The sequence below is a fragment of the Entelurus aequoreus genome, linkage group LG13, assembly GCF_033978785.1.
Source record: "Entelurus aequoreus isolate RoL-2023_Sb linkage group LG13, RoL_Eaeq_v1.1, whole genome shotgun sequence".
NCBI classification, from domain to species: domain Eukaryota; kingdom Metazoa; phylum Chordata; class Actinopteri; order Syngnathiformes; family Syngnathidae; genus Entelurus; species Entelurus aequoreus.
In genome coordinates, this window is record NC_084743.1 from 14,817,124 (window position 1) to 14,840,916 (window position 23,793).

At 41.6% G+C, this 23,793-nt stretch overlaps 1 protein-coding gene across 1 annotated transcript in view; it reads right to left on the bottom strand.

The window, feature by feature from the left end:
* Nucleotides 1–23,793, bottom strand: part of LOC133663707 (thrombospondin type-1 domain-containing protein 7B-like) — a 124,839-nt gene that overhangs the window by 27,427 nt on the left and 73,619 nt on the right. The gene's annotated exons all lie outside the window — the stretch shown is intronic.

Here is a 23,793-nt window from a genome sequence, read left to right on the forward strand (position 1 = left end):
AACCGATCCAGTGAGAGCTGAAGATCCTGGCCAGATGAAGCCATCAGGACCACATCATCTGCAAAAAGCAGAGAGCTAATCCTGCAGCCACCAAACCAGATCCCCTCAACGCCTAGAAATTCTGAAATTCTGTCCATAAAAGTTATGAACAGAATCGGTGACAAAGGGCAGCCTTGGCGGAGTCCAACCCTCACTGGAAACGTGTCCGACTTACTCCCGGCAATGCGGACCAAGCTCTGGCACTGATCATACAGGGAGTGGACCGCCACAATCAGACAGTCCGTTACCCCATACTCTCTGAGCACTCCCCACAGGACTTCCCGGGGTACACGGTCGAATGTCTTCTCCAAGTCCACAAAGCACATGTAGACTGGTTGGGCAAACTCCCATGCACCCTCAAGGACCCTGCCGAGAGTATAGAGCTGGTCCACAGTTCCACGACCAGGACGAAAACCACACTGTTCCTCCTGAATCCGAGGTTCGACTATCCGGCGTAGCCTCTTCTCCAGTACACCTGAATAGACCTTACCGGGAAGGCTGAGGAGTGTGATCCCACGATAGTTGGAACACACCCTCCGGTTCCCCTTCTTAAAGAGAGGAACCACCACCCCGGTCTGCCAATGTAACAAACAGCAAAATATGAATCCAAAGGGCAATAAACACCTACAATATAATATATTATCACTTTTGTGCCGGAATTTGTTGTAAAAATGTGCTTCTGCATCTGTTTTCTGACACATGCGTTTAATACTCAAAAGCGCAGATTTCAACCATTGAAATACTTTCTATAGTTCAAGACTTACGGTCATTTAAAAACATCACTGCACATCATAATGGTGGCTACAGTTTTGATGTTAAAGATCTAAAAAAAGGATGTAGAATGTCTGGTGGGCCTGATTGAAAATCTTAACGGGCCACGTGTGGCCCGCGGGCCGTATTTTGCCCAGGTCTGAATTAGAGTGTATGCTGTGACTGTCAATTAGCTTGATCAATTTCCCTTAACTTTTTTTTTTTTTTGGTCGCTAAACCAAAGTACAGCACACGTCTAAACCCCACTGTGTCATCAACAGTGCTCTTTTGCTGTTCGACTCCAGCGCTGCAAAAACTGACATTCTCAAATCTATTTTTAACAGAATTCTATCAGCCTGCGGTTGCCAAAGCCTGTGTGGCATTTCGCACCATCTCCGCCACGGACAGGCATCGTCTTTAATTATACCCTTCCTAAGAAAGGTGAACGTTTTAAAGGAGCTGCTGAAAGGACACTCTTTCGTAGGACTTATCACACTCCAAATGTTATACAACCTGGGCTTCCTAATTATTTTCGGTCACGCCCCAAAAGTAAGGAAAATAAAAAAAAATTGCGCTGTGACTATAAATTGTATCAGATTGTTGTAAGTACACCTCTGCACAGAGCCGTCGTATCGGCAATTCTAAGGGCCCCAAAAGACCACTAAGGCTCACACATAGCCCCAAGTTCATACTAGTGTTGTCCTGATACCAATATTTTGGTACTGGTACCAAAATGTATTTTGATACTTTTCGGTATTTTTCGATATTTTTCTAAATGAAGGGGACCACAAAAAATGGCATCATTGGCTTTATTTTAACAAACAATCTTATGGTACATTAAAGGCCTACTGAAAGCCACTACTACCGACCGCGCAGTGTGATAGTTTATATATCAATGATGAAATCTTAAAGGCCTACTGAAAGCCACTACTACCGACCACGCAGTCTGATAGTTTATATATCAATGATGAAATCTTAACATTATAACACATGCCAATACGGCCGGGTTAACTTATAAAGTGACATTTTAAATTTGCCACTAAACTTCCGGTTCGAAACGCCTCTGAGGATGACGTATGCGCGTGACGTAGACCGGCGAACACGGGTATGCCTTCCACATTGAAGCCAATACGAAAAAGCTCTGTTTTCATTTCATAATTCCACAGTATTCTGGACATCTGTGTTCGTGAATCTGTTGCAATCATGTTCATTGCATTATGGAGAAGGAAGCTGAGCAAGCAAAGAAGAAAGTTGTCGGTGCGAAATGGACGTATTTTTCGAACGTAGTCAGCAACAACAGTACACAGCCGGCGCTTCTTTGTTTACATTCCCGAAAGATGCAGTCAAGATGGAAGAACTCGGATAACAGAGACTCTAACCAGGAGGACTTTTGACTTCGATACACAGACGCCTGTAGAGAACTGGGACAACACAGACTCTTACCAGGATTACTTTGATTTGGATGACAAAGACGCAGACGTGCTACTGTGAGTATGCAGCTTTGGCTTCTAAACATTTGATCGCTTGACCGTATGTGCGCAACTTTTTTTTGCGTATGTACGTAACTTTTTTAAAATATGTTTTTATGCAGGATTAATTTGTGGCATATTAAATATAAGCCTGGTTGTGTTGTGGCTAATAGAGTATATATATGTCTTGTGTTTATTTACTGTTGTAGTCATTCCCAGCTGAATATCAGGTCACCCCCGGCTCTCACAGCATCTTCCCTATCTGAATAGCTTCAACTCCCCACTAGTCCTTCACTTGCACTTTACTCATCCACAAATCTTTCATCCTTGCTCAAATTAATGGGGAAATTGTCGCTTTCTCGGTCCGAATCTCTCTCACTTCATGCGGCCATCATTGTAAACAATAGGGAACTTTGCGTATATGTTCAACTGACTACGTCACGCTACTTCCGGTAGGGGCAAGCCTTTTTTTTTATCAGATACCAAAAGTTGCAATCTTTATCGTCGTTGTTCTCTACTAAATCCTTTCAGCAAAAATATGGCAATATCGCGAAATGATCAAGTATGACACATAGAATAGATCTGCTATCCCCGTTTAAATAAAAAAAATTCATTTCAGTAGGCCTTTAACATTGCAACACATGCCAATACGGCCGGGTTAACTTATAAAGTGCAATTTTAAATTTCCCGGGGAACTTCCGGTTCAAAACGCCTTTGGAGGATGACGTATGCGCGTGACGTCGCGAGGTCCACGGAAGTGTTTGGACACAATACACAGAGCTCTGTTTTCATTTCATAATTCCACAGTATTCTGGACATCTGTGTTGGTGAATCTTTTGCAATTTGTTTAATGAACAATGGAGGCTGCAAAGAAGAACGTTGTAGGTGGGATCGGTGTATTAGCGGCTGGCTGTAGCAACACAACAAGGAGGACTTTGAGTTGGATAGCAGACGCGCTAGCGGCGAACTCACCTTGACTTCCTACGTCTCCGGGCCGCCGACCGCATCGTCGATCGCTGGAACGCAGGTGAGCACGGGTGTTGATGAGCAGAGGAGGGCTGGCTGGCGTAGGTGGAGCGCTAATGTTTTTATCATAGCTCTGACGAGGTCCCGTTGTTAAGTTAGCGTCGTTAGCAACAGCATTGCTAGGCTTCGACAGGCGTCGAATACACATTAACCGTGTATTTAGTGTTTGGTTCGGTGTCTCCTGATAGTAGTATTGTTGATCTTCTGTCGATCCTTCCAGTCAGGGATTTATTTATTTTGTTTCTATCTGCATTTGAGACAGATGCTATCACGTTAGCTCAGGCTAAAGAGCTTCGTCGATGTATTGTCGTGGAGATAAAAGTCACTGTGAATGTCCATTTCGCGTTCTCGACTCTCATTTTCAAGAGGATATAGTATCCGAGGTGGTTTAAAATACAAATCCGTGATCCGCAATAGAAAAAGGAGAGAGTGTGGATTCCAATGAGCCAGCTTGTACCTAAGTTACGGTCAGAGCAAAAAAAGATATCTCTTCAACTGCATTCTAGTCCGTCACTCTAACGTTCCTCATCCACGAATCTTTCATCCTCGCTCAAATTAATGGGGTAATCGTCACTTTCTCGCTCCTAATATCTCTCGCTCCATTGTAAACAACGGGGAATTGTGAGCAGCACTACCGCTTGTGACGTCACGCTACTTCCGGTAGGGGCAAGGTTTTTTTTTTTATCAGCGAGCAAAAGTTGCGAACTTTATCGTCGATTTTCTCTACTAAATCCTTTCAGCAAAAATATGGCAATATCGCGAAATGATCAAGTATGACACATAGAATAGATCTGCTATTCCTGTTTAAATAAAAAAAATCATTTCAGTAGGCCTTTAAACATATGTTTATTATTGCAATTGTGTTCTTAAATAAAATAGTGAACATACTAGACAACTTGTCTTTTAGTAGTAAGTAAACAAACAAAGGCTCCTAATTAGTCTGCTGACATATGCAGTAACATATTGTGTCATTTTCCATTCTATTATTTTGTCAACATTATAAAGGACAAGCTGTAAAAATCATTTAATCAATCAATCAAAGTTTATTTATACAGCCACAGTGTCTCAAAGGGCTGCACAAGCCACAACGACATCCTCGGCTCAGATCCCACGTGGAAATGGATTATTAATATCCTTCTGTTAATATCTGGTTATTTTCCGTCTCAACATGTTCTATCTACACTTCTGTTAAAATGTTACAATCACTTATTATTCTCGTGTTTGATACATTAGCAGCAGCCGGAATGAGACACATAGTTGGAGCTGGCAGTGTGTGGAGGTTGCCCTCCAGTGGGTTCTGCACACCACCACACACTGCCAGGAGAGCCCGGATCAGAGTTACAACACTCTTTTATTTCCGTGAAAACGTGCATATGTTTTGCTTTCCAGCAAATGTTTTCTCGGCGTCTGCGTCTCTCTCGCTCTCCCTCCAGCTCCAACCACGTGTCTCATGCCGGCTGCTGCTAATAAAGGCGACAGGTGATTAGATAACAAGGCCCACCTGGGCCATCTACGCACCTGTCGCTGTCTTCGAGGCCGGTCCTGGCACACCCCATTCCGCGGCAGGCCCGCAGGCCACGCCCCCCTCCACAACTTTACATTAGTTTTGGATGATACGACAAATTTGGGTATCAATCCGATACCAAGTAGTTACAGGATCATACATTGGTCATATTCAAAGTCCTCATGTGTCCAGGGACGTATTTATTGGGTTTATAAACAATGAAAAAGGCAAAATATTTTGTGATGATAAAAATATTTGATATAATCATTGTAGTATCGACTATGTACGGCTCATGTAAGTTTATAAACATAATATACATTTTTTTTTAAACGAAAAAAGATTTTGTGATGATAAAAAATATTGATATAATCATAGTAGTATCGACTAGATACACTCCTGTGTTTGGTATCATTACAGTGGATGTCAGGTGTAGATCCACCCATGGCGTTTGTTTACATTGTGACGCCGGTGAGCTACGGTGTGTAGTGAAACATGTTTAGCTATTCCTCGTCCTGCAGTGATAATGATACTTGGAAGGAACTTACTTTATTTGTGGGGGGGGGGGGGGGGGGGGGGGTGTATTTAAAAATTAAAAAAAAACATTTTTTTTTTTTTTTTTTTACATAAATAAATACAATCATGTGTGCTTATGGACTGTATCCCTACAGACTGTATTGATCTATATTGATATATAATGTATATATTGTGTTTTTTATGTTAATTTCTTTTTTTTTTTTTTTTTTTTTTTTTAAATATATTTTTTTTTTTTTTTTTTTACATAAATAAATACAATCATGTGTGCTTATGAACTGTATCCCTGCAGACTGTATTGATCTATATTGATATATAATGTATATATTGTGTTTTTTATGTTAATTTCATTTAAAAAAAAAAAAAAAAATTTTTTTTTTTTTTTTTTTTTTACATAAATAAATGCAATCATGTGTGCTTATGGACTGTATCCCTTCAGACTGTATTGATCTATATTGATATATAATGTATATATTGTGTTTTTTATGTTAATTTCTTTTTTTTTTTTAAATTAAAAAAAAAAAACATTTTATTTATTTTTTTTTTTTAAATTCTTGTGCGGCCCGGTACCAATCGGTCCGCGGACCGGTACCGGGCGGCGGCCCGGTGGTTGGGGACCACTGTCTTAAAGCACCTCTTCCTGAGGGCGTTTTAGCATTGAAACTTCATCTTTATTGTTAGTTTTTAAGCCAAAATGCGTCCGTTCTCCCTTTTCTGTCTACACACTGTGTCTGCTTGTAAGTACTCCGTGATTGTGCGCTGCCGAACATGCTCCTCTGCTCGCAAAATCAGCAATTTCAATGGCGTTTGGGTGGGGGACCAGTACTTTTTAGAGGCGGTATAGTACCGAATATGATTCATTAGTATACCGGAATACCGTACAACTCTAGTTCATACAAATTAATCTAAATCAAAACAAAGACACAAGTCATCCAATTTTATATATACAATTTCAGTAACCCGCATGGCCCATTCTGAAAAAACGGTTTGGTCCACAATTCCGCACTGCTCGCTTGTCCTTTGCGAACGGAAAGTCTACGCAGTGCACAAAATCCAAATCCTAATCCAACTTAAACTGTAAACAAAATAAACAGATCAATTGTTCCGTAACATCATCAACAAGTGGTCACAACAGATAAAGCACTGACGACGTCAGCCGAGACGTGTTAAGGAAGAGAAGGAGGTGCGGTGCATCAACGATAAAAAAACTGCTATCCAACAAAACTGGTCACTTTCTGCTGTAATCACACCAAAACATACAAATTGTACGTCGTATTGACAGCAGCTGCAACCTTTCATTTACAATTTGAGAGTGTAAACTGACTTTTGAATGGTTTAAACATATTTTGTTGTGCAGGAAAGTGAAGCCCTCCACCTAGAGCTATGGTGCTAAGAAGCCCATTTAGATTTTGTCGAAAAATAGGTTAGTTCTTGCATGAAACTTAGCATTTAATGTTTACACTATATTTATTGGAACAATAAACCTTCATGCTCTGCTGCACCAGAATCATCAGTGGCTGCTTCATCTGAATTTGACCCCCACACAGCAACAACTGACTCCCAACAGCCGCTGCTTGGCTGTTTTGGTTTATTAATAAACTGTTATAACACTGGCAGTGACTAAGACATTAATCAACACGGTGGCTATTTGAACTCCATAATAGCAAAATATATGCTACATTTTCATAACTCAATTTAAACTTAAATTGAGATTAAATGAGCCTTGTTGTTGTTTTTTTAAATTTCTTTTATAACAATGTGTTCCATGTGCTCTTTGTTTTAATCGCATATTTAAAGGCCTACTGAAATGAAATGTTCTTATTTAAACGGGGATAGCAGATCCATTCTATGTGTCATTCTTGATCATTTCGCGATATTGCCATATTTTTGCTGAAAGGATTTAGTAGAGAACATCGACGATAAAGTTCGCAACTTTTGGTCGCTGATAAAAAAGCCTTGCCTATACCGGAAGTAGCGTGACGTCGCAGGTTGAAGAGCTCCTCACATCTGCACATTGTTTACACCAGCAGCGAGAGCGATTCGGACCGAGAAAGCGACGATTACCCCATTAATTTGAGCCAGGATGAAAGAATCGTGGATGAGGAAAGTGAGAGTGAAGGATTAGAGTGCAGTGCAGGACGCCAGGGTGTATCTTTTAACGCTCTGACCGTAGCTTAGGTACAAGGGCTCATTGGATTCCACACTTTCTCCTTTTTCTATTGTGGATCACGGATATGTATTTTAAACCACCTCGGATACTATATCCTCTTGAAAATGAGAGTCTAAAACGCGGAATGGACATTCACAGTTACTTTTATCTCCACGACAATACATCGACGAAACACTTTAGCTACGGAGCTAACGTGATAGCATTGTGCTTAACTGCGGATAGAAACAGAAGAAACATGCCCCTGACTGGAAGGATAGACAGAAGATCAACAATACTACTATTACTTCTACTATCAGGAGACACCGAACCAAACCCTGGACCTGTAACCACACGGTTAATGCTGTCCAGCCTGGCGAAGCCTAGCAATGCTGTTGCTAACGACGCCATTGAAGCTAACTTAGCTACGGGACCTCGACAGAGCTATGCTAAAAACATTAGCTCTCCACCTACGCCAGCCCTCATCTGCTCATCAACACCCGTGCTCACCTGCGTTCCAGCGATCGACGGCGCGACGAAGGACTTCACCCGATCATCGGTGCGGTCGGCGGCTAGCATCGGATAGCGCGTCTGCTATCTAACTCAAAGTCCTCCTGGTTGTGTTGCTGCAGCCAGCCGCAAATACACCGATCCCACCTACAGCTTTCTTCTTTGCTGTCTGCGTTGTTCATTAAAGGCCTACTGAAATGATTTTTTTTAATTTAAACGGGGATAGCAGATCTATTCTATGTGTCATACTTGATCATTTCGCGATATTGCCATATTTTTGCTGAAAGGATTTAGTATAGAACAACGACGATAAAGATCGCAACTTTTGGTATCTGATAAAAAAAAGGCTTGCCCCTACCGGAAGTAGCGTGACGTAGTCAGTTGAACATATACGCAAAGTTCCCTATTGTTTACAATGATGGCCGCATGAAGTGAGAGAGATTCGGACCAAGAAAGCGACAATTTCCCCATTAATTTGAGCGAGGATGAAAGATTTGTGGATGAGTAAAGTGCAAGTGAAGGACTAGTGGGGAGTTGAAGCTATTCAGATAGGGAAGATGCTGTGAGAGCCGGGGGTGACCTGATATTCAGCTGGGAATGACTACAACAGTAAATAAACACAAGACATATATATACTCTATTAGCCACAACACAACCAGGCTTATATTTAATATGCCACAAATTAATCCTGCATAAAAACACCTGCGTGTTTGTTATGCTATCTCCTAGCTCCTCTGCTAGCTCCTAGCTCCATAGAACACGCCAATACAATTCAAACACCTGATCAACACACACAATCACTCAGCCCAAAAGACCGTTCACCTAACCCAAGGTTCATAAAGCTTATATATTTAAAAAAAGTTACGTACATACGCAAAAAAAAAGTTGCGCACATACGGTCAAGCGATCAAATGTTTAGAAGCCAAAGCTGCATACTCACGGTAGCACGTCTGCGTCTTTGTCATCCAAATCAAAGTAATCCTGGTAAGAGTCTGTGTTGTCCCAGTTCTCTACAGGCGTCTGTGTATCGAAGTCAAAAGTCCTCCTGGTTAGAGTCTCTGTTATCCGAGTTCTTCCATCTTGACTGCATCTTTCGGGAATGTAAACAAAGACGCGCCGGCTGTGTACTGTTGTTGCTGACTTCGTTCGAAAAATACGTCCGTTTCGCACCGACAACTTTCTTCTTTGCTTGCTCAGCTTCTTTCTCCATAATGCAATGAACATAATTGCAACAGATTCACGAACACAGATGTCCAGAATACTGTGGAATTATGAAATGAAAACAGAGCTTTTTTGTATTGTATTCAATGGGGAAGGCATACCTCTGTTCCCCGGGCTACGTCACACGCATACGTCATCCTCAGAGGCATTTCGAACCGGAAGTTTAGCGGCAAATTTAAAATGTCACTTTATAAATTAACCCGGCCGTATTGGCATGTGTTATAATGTTAAGATTTCATCATTGATATATAAACTATCAGACTGCGTGGTCGCTAGTAGTGGCTTTCAGTAGGCCTTTAACACTAGAAGTCCCAGCATTTTTCTGTCTACCTAGAAGACCCAGAGAGGGGTCATTTGACCCGACGCTTTTCCCGAATACACTAATCACTCATTTTGTTATGGTAATGAGGCTGTTAGGGGCAGTTTGTCTAGGTAGACAGAAAAATTATACATGTGGGAAATGCCGAAAGGAGCAATGGCAGTGCCAGGATTGTGAGTGACTGCTCAAATGTATGTCAGTCACGTTTACATGGACATGGTTTTTCATTCTTTGTAAATATGCTTTTTTCTTTGTAAATTTTTTTTTTAAAACTATTTTTGGCACACAAAAATAACAATTGCTTCTGCAACAACCCTCCACACCAAAACTGGGAAAACAGTTGCTTTTTCATTCTTTGTAAATATGTTTTGTTTTGTATTTTTTTTAACAATAAATGTCAGAGTGTTGATCCCTTCATTCTGTTGATCCTTGCAAAAACACACACAACCTACCTCAGAACTAAAGCTTGAGCTGTAAGGTCCCCTCCCCCACACAGGCTCAAGTGGCCCCCTGCCGTGTGCCACTAACAGCCACATTTTCATAACAAAAGGAGTGTCCACAGGGGGGACTAGGGGTCAAATGACCCTCTTGTGTGTTTTCTAGGTAAAAATGTCAATTGACCCTTCTCTGGGACTTCGCGTGTTAAACGAATTGCAAAAGATTCACCAACACAGATGTCCAGAATACTGTGGAATTTTTCGATGAAAACAGACGCTGTTTGTATTGGGACACAACGGTGTCCCAATACTTCCGTTCAATCCGTGGCGTCACGCGCAAACGTCATCATACCGAGACGTTTTCAGCCGGATATTTCCCGGGAAATTTAAAATTGCACTTTACAAGTTAATCGGCATGTGTTGCAATGTTAAGATTTCATCATTGATATATAAACTATCAGACTGCGTGGTCGCTAGTAGTGGCTTTCAGTAGGCCTTTAAGGTAAATGCTAAATATTTACCTGTGGACTATCTTGAACCGTTTTTTTGTTTTCAGGCATATTAGTGTTTGATTTTTAAATACAATAAAATACCCACTATACCTACTTGTTGAGTGGTTATTTGAACATGCATTTGCAATCAAAGGTGTAATAACATGTTGCAAATCAGTAAAATGAGAATAAGACAACTAATAATACTTAATTTACATAATAATATTCTTGTTAAGAGGTTAATCGTAAAAAAGGAAACAAATTGGATGTATTACACTAGACATTCTCAGGAACACTGGAAATCAAGTAAAGGTGGCAATGAATGGGGTAGCGGAGCCCACACCAATATTATTTCAGGGGGCCCAGAATGCCTAGCAACGGCCCTGCCTCTGCATAACAATGTATCCTTACTAACATTAAATGAATTAAAAACATAATATAGATCAACTTAAACAGGAAGTCAGGATTAATGGCTGCAATGAGCACGTTTTGCAGTGCACACCTTTTCAAAGCGAGGTTTGAAGTGTGATACTGCATGATTCCGATAAAGCCTGTCCCCCAGGGAGGCCCGCCCCACTATTTGAGAAGAGCTGTGCCAAAGGAACATCCTTATTGAATTAATATATATTTAATCAAGGCTCTTTCTATTGATAGCTGTTATCAGCTCAACCCAGAGCCGGTTCTATTTTCCATCGTCATGTTAAATAATAATGGCTTTTCTATCTACATTGAGTCCCATCCCATCCAATTTGATCTGAATGTTAATCCGACCACATCACATTGTGATATGATGAAAGTATAATAACATTTAATCAGCGACATTTAACATCCTGTTGAGAAGCGTTAGTACGGCGGAGAGTGAAGTGAATTATATTTATATAGCGCTTTTCTCTAGTGACTCAAAGTGCCTTACATAGTGAAACCCAATATCTAAGTTACATTTAAACCAGTGTGGGTGGCACTGGGAGCAGGTGGGTAAAGCGTCTTGCCCATGAACACAACGGCAGTGACGAGGATGGCAGAAGCGGGGATCGAACCTGGAACCCTCAAGTTGCTGGCACGGCCGCTCTACCAACCGAGCTATACCGCCCCCAGAGTTTCCGTTCAGGCTAGACCCGTGTTGTTGGCACGGGACGGACAAATGCAAACAATGTTGATGTTGGTGTATAAATGGCAGATCAAAAAATCAATCTGTCAATCATTTCCGTGTCCGGGTTGGGTAAAATGAAGCCGCAGGCTCCACTACTGGTGGTGGGTGCCCTTCCTCGCGGGCTTGCGTCCCCTTAAGTACAGAAACGACTGCCATTGAACATTCCAAAAATATCAACCGCTCATAAGGTTCAGAATCAGAATCAGAATCATCCATCCATCCATTTTCTACCGCTTGTCCCTTTTTGGGTCGCGGGGGGTGCTGGAGCCTATCTCAGCTTCATTCGGGCGGAAGGCGGGGTACACCCTGGACAAGTCGCCACCTCATCACAGGGCCAACACAGATAGACAGACAACATTCACACTCACATTCACACACTAGGGCCAATTTTTTTTAGTGTTGCCAATCAACCTATCCCCAGGTGCATGTCTTTGGAGGTGGGAGGAAGCCGGAGTACCCGGAGGGAACCCACGCAGTCACGAGGAGAACATGCAAAATTCACACAGAAAGATCCCGAGCCCGGGATTGAACTCAGGACTACTCAGGACCTTCGTATTGTGAGGCACATGCACTAACCCCCCACCGTGCTGCCAGAATCAGAATCAGAAATACTTTAATAATCCCGTTCAAGAGCAGACAAACATTACAGGTTACAGAACAGGATCGCTGATGGGTCTGCCAACTTCCGACGCCCCTTACAAAACAGGTGAGAAACAGGTCAACGCTGATGGGGGGAGGGTGTTGGTGAGAAAAAATAAATTCAGTCCAAGACCATGTCTACACTAAGCCGGAAAACCCCTTAAACAAATAATTGTTAAGCCTAAGCCCCATTTCAGCAACACTAAACCATTGTTTAAGGTAACTCTCCTTGGTATTTCTTGAATCTCCGGCTCTTAGCTTTGTATGGACTCATCGATCGTTTACAAACTGAGTTCGGAGAGGAAGTGACGCCAGAAAGACCGCGCCTCACACAGGAAGTGACGTCAGAAAGAACGTGCCACAGCCAGCTTCATAACAACCGGAGCTAACCACTGGAAAGATTGAGGCGAGTCATTCAGACATGCCGTGTTTCTCATTCTTCTACATGTACTTACGCTTGTGGAAATCACATACGAATACCTTAAGTGAAGGAAACGCGAGATTGCAGCTATTTGGGATACAACACATCTCAAACGGAAAGAGAACCTTCCAATGTCCGGGTCAGTTGTGATTCTACTTACCGAAAAACTTTGTCCATTTGTCGAAGGAGAGATAACAAGAATGCGGGCTCCCGTGAATGTGATAAAAAAAGGTAGCGTGTGCTTTGTGTTACCTGGCCAATGAGTGAAGACTACGGAAAACATTGAATGCATTTGGACTGGAAAAGCAGACTGTATCAGTTATAGGTCCAGGTCTAGGTCCAGAGTTTATAAAGTCTCCAAAAAGGAATGGACAATGAAGGTACCGGTAAAAGAGTGAGGAGTGTCCTGACCAGATATCTGGATCCCGAGATTGATTAAATTAAAGATTCGATGACTTTATGATGGCTCAGGTGTGATTCACTACAATAGGGCACCACAGCACACTGGATTCCAGTTAATTGAAATACCACAACACTGGATATTGTTCAGATAAGTTAAATTTAAGAACTTGCACACAAAGCAACACGAGAGGTGACTATGATGTGCGCATTTTCCGAGCATGCGTACTAGGTGGCGTTGCGCCGGCGGACAGAGGGGGCCAGTGGGTCTTAAACGATCATTGTGTGTGTGTGGACAAGGATAAAGTTAGGTGGGATTTACTCTGGATAACTTTAGCCGGCTTAGAGTAGAAGGGGCCTAAGGCAAATGGCAAAACGACTGCCATTGAACATTCCAAAAATATCAACTGTTCATAAGGTTGAACTTGAAATGGTGACGACATGTATAAGTACTTGGGGATTGTTATTGATTATTATTACTGTTAGATCCACTATGGACTGGACTCTCACACTATTATGTTAGATCCACTATGGACTGCACTCTGACAATATTATGTTAGATCCACTATGAACTGGACTCTCAAACTATTATGTTAGATCCACTTTGGACTGGACTCTCACTATTATGTTAGATCCACTATGGACTGGACTCTCACACTATTATGTTAGATCCACTATGGACTGGACTCTCACTATTATGTTAGATCCACTATGGACTGGACTCTCACACTATTATGTTAGATCCACTATGAACTGGACTCTCACAATATTATGCTAGATCCACTATAGACTGGACTCTCACACTGTTATGTTAGATCCACTATGGACTGGACTCTCACACTATTATGTTAGATCCACTATGAACTGGACTCTCACTATTATGTTAGATCCACTTTGGACTGGACTCTTACTATTATGTTAGATCCACTATGGACTGGACTCTCACGCTATTATGCTAGATCCACTATGGACTAGACTCTCACAATATTATGTTAGATCCACTTTGGACTGGATTCTCACACTATTATGTTAGATCCACTATGGACTGGACTCTCACACTATTATGTTAGATCCACTATGGACTGGATTCTCACACTATTATGTTAGATCCACTATGAACTGGACTCTCACAATATTATGCTAGATCCACTATGGACTGGACTCTCACACTATTATGTTAGATCCACTATGGACTGGACTCTCACACTATTATGTTAGATCCACTATGGACTGGACTCTCACACTATTATGTTAGATCCACAATGAACTGGACTCTCACAATATTATGCTAGATCCACTATGGACTGGACTCTCACACTATTATGTTAGATCCACTTTGGACTGGACTCTCACTATTATGTTAGATCCACTATGGACTGGACTCTCACACTATTATGTTAGATCCACTATGGACTGGACTCTTACACTATTATGTTAGATCCACTATGGACTGGACTCTCACACTATTATGTTAGATCCACTATGGACTGGACTCTCACTATTATGTTGGATCCACTATGAACTGGACTCTCACAATATTATGCTAGATCCACTATGGACTGGACTCTCACTATTATGTTAGATCCACTATGGACTGGACTCTCACTATTATGTTAGATCCACTATGGACTGGACTATCACTTTTATGTTAGATCCACTATGGACTAGACTCTCACAATATTATGCTAGATCCACTCAACGTCCATTGCACCGGTCGCCCAGGGGGGTCCCCACATCTGCGGTCCCCTCCAAGGTTTGTCATTGTTATCCCATTGGTTTGAGTTTTTTCTTGCCCTCATGTGGGATCTGAACCGAGCATGTCGTTGTGGCTTGTGCAGCCCTTTGAGACACTTGTGATTTAGGGCTATGTAAGTAAACATTGATTGATTGATTGATATTGATGACAACTTGTCTTTTAAATCTCTGTCCAAACTCAAACTTAAAGTGGGTTTTTTCTTTAGAAACAAGTCCTGTTTTTCCCTACAAGTCAGGAAACGCTTGACTCTGACCACTTTAATGCCTTTGCTAGATTACGGATGCACCCGCCACCTATTTGAAAAAAACTGGATACTGTATATCACTGTGCATTACGTTTTATCACTGGTGGTGGCAACCTTGTCCTTTGTATGCAAAAGGAAAACTGTCCATCTTTGTCAGTTGGCAGTTTTTCTTGATGGATGTTTTTTTATTTATGAATCACTTCTTGGTCTGGTTCCCCCTTATTTATCTTCTTTTATGTGTAGAGACACCAGTTTGCCGTCACAGGACATCCATGGTGTGTCGGTTCCTGGAGCCAGCATTAGTCTCGGTAAAAAAAAGCCTTCAGATTTTCTGCTCCATGGTCATGGAATAAATTAGAAAAGGACTTGAGGCTACCTGAGCTCATCACTTTGGGGGAATTTCCGGCTGTTTTAAAAGATCGACAAATTGGCCACTGTACTTGTTTTTGAATTAGTTTTTCTTGAAACATTTTTTACCTATTGCGTGGATTTTCACCTGGTTAAATAAAGGAAAAGAAGAGAAAGAAGAACATGCCATGTCCATGCCCATACCACATATCATATACGATGTGTACATGCTGAGAACATAGAAATGAATACTTAATCATGCTAATTATGTATCGTGCTAGGGCTGCACAAAGGCCCAGTGGTTAGCATGATAGTCAGTCTGCAGATCCAGCTTCCAATCGCCTCTGTGTAGCTTGCATATTGACGCTTCATTGTCATTTTCCATAGGTGTGAATACCGTATTTTTCCAACCATAGGGCGCACCGGATTAAAAGGTGCACTGTCGATGAGCAGGTCTGGTACCCCAGCACCTCCAAAACCCTCAAATCTAGACTCCAAACAACCCAGAACAAGCTAGTCAGGTTACTTCTAGACCTCCACCCCAGATCACACCTCACTCCTACCCACTTCTCCAAAGTGGGCTGGTTCAGGGTGGAGGACAGAGTAAAACAACTTGCACTGAGCCTAGTCTATAAAATTTGCTACACCTCCCTGATACCGATACATGTCAAACTACTTCCATAAACACAACACCAGGGGGAGCTCCACAAACCACGTTAAACCCAGATTCCGATCTAACAAAGGTCTTAAGTCATTCTCCTCCTAAACCACATCAATATGGAATGCACTCCCAACATGTGTAAAAGAAAGGGCATCTCTATCCTCCTTCAAAAGCGCACTAAAAGAACACTTCCAGGCAACTACAACCCTAGACTAACACAGCCCACCTCCCCGGATTGTAAATAATCAAACGATAATCAAATGTATATACTTGTTCTTATGCTTTCTGAGCTCACTATGTTCACTGCTCACTGTACATATCCTACCAAGTCAGACCTACACTGTTACAATGTCCATTTCTCAGATGATATAATTGTTGATGACTGAAGTGCTGATATCAACCAAACCTAACCCCCCCGTCCCAACCCCCTCCACACCCCAACACCCGGATTGTAAATAATGTAAATAATTCAATGTATATACTCTGATGATTAACTGTATTATGCTGATAGTATATATTTGTACCATGAATTGATTAACGTGGACCCCGACTTAAACAAGTTGAAAAACTTATTCGGGTGTTACCATTTAGTGGTCAATTGTACGGAATATGTACTGTACTGTGCAATCTACTAATAAAGGTTTAAATCAATCAATGAAAAGTCTGTTCAGGTATTTTTCATACAAAAGGCTCATTAAAGGGGTCATATTATCATTGTTTTTTTTCCAAATGTAAAAGACTTCCTGGTGGTCTACATAACATGTGATGGTGGTTCTTTGGTCAAAATGTTGCATGGATGATGTGTTACAGACCATTTTCAAGCCGCTTTCTGACAGTATCTTCAGGATGCGCCGTCTTATTTACGTGGCTCACCTTCGACATGGTCTTCTCCCCGTCATCTTTGTTGTAGCGGTGTAGCGTGCAAGGACGGGAGTGGAAGAAGTGTCAAAAGATGGAGCTAACTGTTTTAATGACATTCAGACTTTACTTCAATCAATAATGAAGCAGCATCTCCTCATCCGTGGTTTAATAGTGCAACATCAACGCCGGAAATGTGTCCCGTGAAAAACGTCCTCTAATAACTAAAGTTCCGTGGGTGAATAATGTATGTCTATAGTAAATTATGTATGTCTATAGTGTCATGTTGATGATTGTTTTGTTTATATTATAATTGTAATAATGATACATGAATGTGTTGTGGCAGTTGCGGATGTCACCAATGCGGTGGTTTGAGGAAATACTCGGTTGCTTTTTCCCGACATGTTTTTTTATTGTGAACTGCCAACATGAGAACGCTAAACAGGAAGTGCTTAAAGTTTAATAGCTTTGTAAAAACACTGAGACACAATCTAAGTCCATTGTATACTTCATGGTGTTTTTGAAACCGCACCAATTTTGCTTTCTCAAAATTCTCAACTAACTTCAAGTGTTTTGCCAAGAGGATTATTTGTAACTTGCACATTTTTCAGAATGGGCTTGTTCTATTTTGCAGCCAAAGAAATGCAAATTTTGAAGTTATTTTTTAGGTTATAATGCCATGATTTGACCAACTCCAGCCCGTGTGGGAACAGATTTTCCACTGAGAAGAACTCTCACGACTCGTGAATGGGACAAGACAAACATGTCTACTTCTTGCTAAACTCATTAACAAGCTGTTTGTAAAATTAGGGCCATTGGTGCTAATTATCATTAACTTATCACTCTCCTCCGGTACTGTTCCCTTGGCATTCTAAAGAGCCGTTATTGGTTATAAAACCTAACCTTGACTCTTGACATCCTGCTAAACCAGCGGCCGGCGTCACACCTATTATGTCCTTGAAAACATTGTTAAATGAATACTTAAGGTACAGCAATCTTTGTGAACCCTTTCAGTCGGGTTTCAGGGCAGAATCAATCTACTGAGACGGCCCACGCAAAAGTGACGAATGCTTTGTTACCAACTATGGATGCCGATGCGTCATCTGTGTTGCTGCTTCATGATCTCAGCGCTGCCTTCATACTGGCATCTGTTTGTCTCGAGAGTTTTGCGCTCAAATGTCAATTCCTGTGCAACGCCTGTTGTGACTATATAAGCCAATTCTTGACAGACATGCTTTGTTGCAGTTCCTGCACACATATTGTATTGTTGGTTGATTCAGTGGGGGTGTGACTGTTCGCTTTCTACGTTCACGCTTCTCCTCCCATTGTCTTACTCTTCTCAAGTCACTCTGACGTATGCCCTCCTCCACTAACTTCCTCCATTTCCCACATTCAGCTGAAGAAGCTTCCCAGTTTAATGAGTTGATGTCACTGGCCTTCATATCACGCTTACACACATCTTTAAATCGAAGGACAGGTCTTCCCACAGCCCTTGTTCCAGAGGCCAGTTCTCCGTACAGGATGTCTTTTGGAATGCGAGTGTCATCCATTCGACTTACATGGCCAAGCCATCTCAGACGTCGTTGTGTAAGGAGAGCGAAGATTGTCTTCATTCCTGTTTTCTCGAGGATATCCTTATTCGGGATGCGATCCTGCCATTTAATTCCCAGAATCCGCCTTAGGCACCGAAGATGGAAGGAGTTCAAACGGCGCTCTTGGCGTGCCTACGAGGTCCATGACTCACTGCCATAAAGTAGAGTGCTGAGAACACAGGCTTGATAGATCTTATTTTTCGTGTTGATGGTTAGCAGTCTGTTCTCCCAAGCACGCTTGGAGAGTCTAGCCATCGTTGTAGATGCTTTGCCGATGCGGATGTTGATCTCGGCATCGAGAGAGAGAGATTGCTGGATATGGTTGAGCCAAGATAGGTGAAGTTCTCAACAACTTGCAGGGTGTGGTTTCCAATGGAGACCCTTGGAATGTTGCGCATATCTTGTCCCATAATGTTTGTCTTCTTGAGGCTTATAGTTAAGCCAAAGTCTTTGCATGCATCAGAAAAGCTGTTAATCAGCCTCTGTAGTGCTTCCTCTGATGGTGAGGCCAGAGCAGCATCATCTGCGAAGAGCATCTCTCTGATGAGGACTTTACGCACTCTAGTCTTTGCCCGGAGACGTGCGAGGTTGAACAGTTTCCCGTTGCTCCTTGTGTGCAGGTAAACACCATCGTCAGATGATTTGAATGCTTCTGACAATAGCAACGAGAAGAAGATTCCGAAGAGCGTAGGAGCAAGCACGCATCCTTGCTTCACTCCATTCTCAATTGGGAATGGGGCTGATGCGGAGCCGTCATACTGGATAGTTCCTTGCATATCTTCATGGAATGATGTTATCAGCTTTAGCAGCTTTGGTGGGCAGCCTATCTTGTGCAAAAGCTTGAAGAGAGCCTTCCTATGTCTTTATTTTTCCTTTGCGTTCTTTGATGTTTCCCTCTTGCACACATGTTTATGTGCGCTATGGCTATGAGTTTTTTTTCTCCTTGGCCTCAATCTGGACTCCCTCTCCAGGGGCCCAGGCTTAGACTGATTTTTTTTTTAGACCAGTTAACCTGCCACTTTTACTTTCCGCTCGACAATGTCACCCCCTCTCTTGCAGTGAGAGGATACAGGCGATCATTTTTGGAGAGGTACCAGTCTGGAAGAGGCGCTATCACAAGTGTCAAACGCAAGGCCCGAGGGCCAGATGTGGCCCGATACTTCATTTCATTTGGCCCTCGAAAGCCTGGAAATAATATGAATTAATAAAGTACTGTAACTTTTCTTACTAAATGTATTCTTTATTTCTTTTTTGGGAAACAAAAAAATATATGTACCCCATGTAATCGCAAATGATGTTAACTTAGATATTGTCTAATTATGCAAAAATATATTATCAAACATTCAAACCATTTTTTTTAATAGAAATAAATACTAATATTAATTATTTTAAAGCCAGTTATACATCAAATTGTGCAATGTAAAAGAAGCAATAGATTTTATGGTCAAATTGTGAAATTTACTGTGTTTTTTAAAGCATTTTTCTCTAATTGATAAAAAAAAACAGTATTTTTTTTACTGTAATAAACTGTGGTGCCGTTGACTTGTGGTATTAAAAAACAAAAACAAATTGGCAGCTTAGATGCCAAAATTTTACAATAAAATTGCTTTTTTTTTTTTTTACAGTAAAGAAACTAATGTAAATTTTAAAGTAAAATTCTGGCAACTGAGCTTTTTTTGTTTGTTTGTTTTTACCATAAAAACCGCAGTACTGTTTTCCATTTACAATAATATACACTACATTTTGAGTTTAAATTATTGCAAATTACCATATTTTTTTTTACATTTTAATTTTCTAATAAAATGCATAAAAAAATAGTGTAATACTGGTATTCACCGTTAGAAGCGGCCCACTGGGGCCAAATATATGCGATGTGGCCCTTTTATGCATTATTTATTTTTCTCTTTAAAACGCATGCTACATGTTAGCATTGCGCTATTTTGGGGGGCCAGGCATCAATTATGTTGATTTCAATTAATGTCCATGGAAGGCATTTAATTTGCGATTCAAGTGTTTCAAGTTAAGAGCTCCGTCGGAGAACCAATTAAGCTCGTAATTTGCGGTAACACTGTACTGCTGTCGGTATAAACACAATCTACATTTTAATTAAGCCTTACATAATCCATGTTTTTGTGTATGAAAACCCCTAATGGGCGAGCGCAAAGTACAATATGTGTCATCTAAATTCAGATGGAGCAGCCTTTCTTCTCAGCAAAGTTGGGTGAAATTCTAATTAGCCTCGAGTCTTTGTAAAAAGTTCCTATCGCGACCGTATTTGTTTTTAAATGTCACAGGTATTTAACGCAGACACTTCAAATCATACTCAAAAAGGTGACGCCGCAAAGGTCAAGGGGGATTGCGTCGCACCTGGGGGACGCTACATTTGCCCGACTAAAAAGTCACAGAGATCCTATCAATTACGAGGCTAAGTGGAAAGAGAGCAGAAAAGCTCAGCTCTCAAAGCCTAAGCTACCGGAAAAAAATCATCGCAGTACTCAAACAATAAAGCTCACCGGATTATTTGCGCTCATTTTAGTGAGATGGTCCCGTCTTTACCTAAAGGATGCTGTTCTCGCTGGGCCTTGCACTTTGTGTCTGGCGGTATGACGCAGGGTGCATGTTCTGCACGGCACTCACGCACGGGAAGGTCATAATTAGTTCTGCGCAATCACTTCGTAATTTGTGAGGCAGGAAATGTGTTTGCAATGAAAGCATCACTTATTTTAGGGGTATATTAACCGCCTTTTTTACGCGTATACCATTTCACCCTTTGGTGGTTGGAGCAATTGAGTGCAGCGGCGTGTTATACGGTACATCCAACGCTCACAACGTGACCACTTGCATCTAATGAGAGGCCATGCAAGTTGTAATACACACACATATATTTTACTTTCCTTTTAACAACACTTTTCCACTTTGCATCAGTTCTTCTTAGATGAGCTCGGGCCCAGCAAAGCCGGCGGCGGTTCTGGGTGTTGTTGATAAATGGCTTTCGCTTTGCATAGTAGAGTTTTAACTTGCACTTACAGATGTAGCGACCAACTGTAGTTACTGACAGTGTTTTTTTCTGAAGTGTTCCTGAGCCCATGTGGTGATATCCTTTACACACTGATGTCGGTTTTTGATGCAGTACCGCCTGAGGGATCGAAGGTCACAGGCGTGCTGCTTACGTGCAGTGTAGTTTAACTGTCCTTTGAAAATAACTCAATGTTTACTTATATAGCCCTAAATCACGAGTGTCTCAAAGGGCCGCACAAGCCACAACGACATCCTCGGCTCAGATCCCACATCAGGGCAAGAAAAAACTCAACCCAATGGGATGACAATGACACCCCCTTCCCGCACTAGGCGACCGGTGCAATGGACGTCGAGAGTTTAAGAGTGATGAGGGCTATGCTCTTTCTCCTGGAAGCTGCAGTTCATGTCTGAGGCTCGCTGAAACAAATACAGCTGTTTGTTCGACGATTCCTCGTTGGCGTCTTCTCGGCCCATCACCCATCACACCACCAACAAATATACAACAATGATAAAGTAAGAAATAACTATGGATATGAACACTGATTATAACTCAGGTATCAGCATTTGGTCCCGTTTGAGTCCACGTCAATCGGTACTTTAGTGGAACTGACGGATTTCAGTCAGTAGCTACAAAAGATCTCTAGTTTCTAGTTCCCAAGTTTGGCCATATGATAACCTGAGACTTTTTAAGGAGTTTCGACTGTACATTCGAAATTAAATGTGCACAGGTCCGGTGGCCACGGATGAAGTGTTGGCTGTCCAGAGTCAGGACCCGAGGTGGACCGCTCGCCTGTGCATCGGTTGGGGACATCTCTGCGCTGCTGACCCGTCTCCGCTCGAGATGGTCTCCTGCTGGCCCCACTATGGACTGGACTCTCACTATTACGTTAGATCCACTATGGACTGGACTCTCACTATTATGTTAGATCCACTATGGACTGGACTCTCACTATTACGTTAGATCCACTATGGACTGGACTCTCACTATTATGTTAGATCCACTATGGACTGGACTCTCACTATTGTGCTAAATCCACTATGGACTGGACTCTCACTATTATGTTAGATCCACTATGGACTGGACTCTCACTATTATGTTAGATCCACTATGGACTGGACTCTCACTATTGTGTTAAATCCACTATGGACTGGACTTTCACTATTATGTTAGATCCACTATGGACTGGACTCTCACTATTATGTTAAATCCACTATGGACTGGACTTTCACTATTATGTTAGATCCACTATGGACTGGACTCTCACTATTGTGTTGAATCCACTGTGGACTGGACTCTCACTATTATGTTAAATCCACTATGAACTGGACTCTCACTATTATGTTAGATTCACTAAGGACTGGACTCTCACTATTATGTTAGATCCACTATGGACTGGACTTTCACTATTATGTTAGATCCACTATGGACTGGACTCTCACTATTATGTTAGATCCACTATGGACTGGACTCTCACTATTGTCTTAAATCCACTATGGACTGGACTCTCACTATTATGTTAGATCCACTATGGACTGGACTCTCACTATTATGTTAGATCCACTATGGACTGGACTCTCACTATTATGTTAGATCCACTATGGACTGGACTCTCACTATTGTCTTAAATCCACTATGGACTGGACTCTCACTATTATGTTAGATCCACTATGGACTGGACTCTCACTATTATGTTAGATCCACTATGGACTGGACTTTCACTATTATGTTGGATCCACTATGGACTGGATTCTCACTATTATGTTAGATCCACTATGGACTGGACTCACACTATTATGTTAGATCCACTATGGACTGGACGCTCACTATTATGTTAGATCCACTATGGACTGGACTCTCACACTATTATGTTAGATCCACCATGGACTGGACTCTCACACTATTATGTTAGATCCACTATGGACTGGACTTTCACACTATTATGTTAGATCCACTATGGACTGGACTCTCAGACTATTATGTTAGATCCACTATGGACTGGACTCCCACTATTATGTTAGTTCCACTATGGACTGGACTCACACTATTATGTTAGATCCACTATGGACTGGACTCTCCCACTATTATGTTAGATCCACTATGGACTGGACTCTCACTATTATGTTAGATCCACTATGGACTGGACTCTCACACTATTATGTTAGATCCACTATGGACTGGACTCTCACACTATTATGTTAGATCCACTATGGACTGGACTCTCACACTATTATGTTAGATCTACTATGGACTGGACTCTCACACT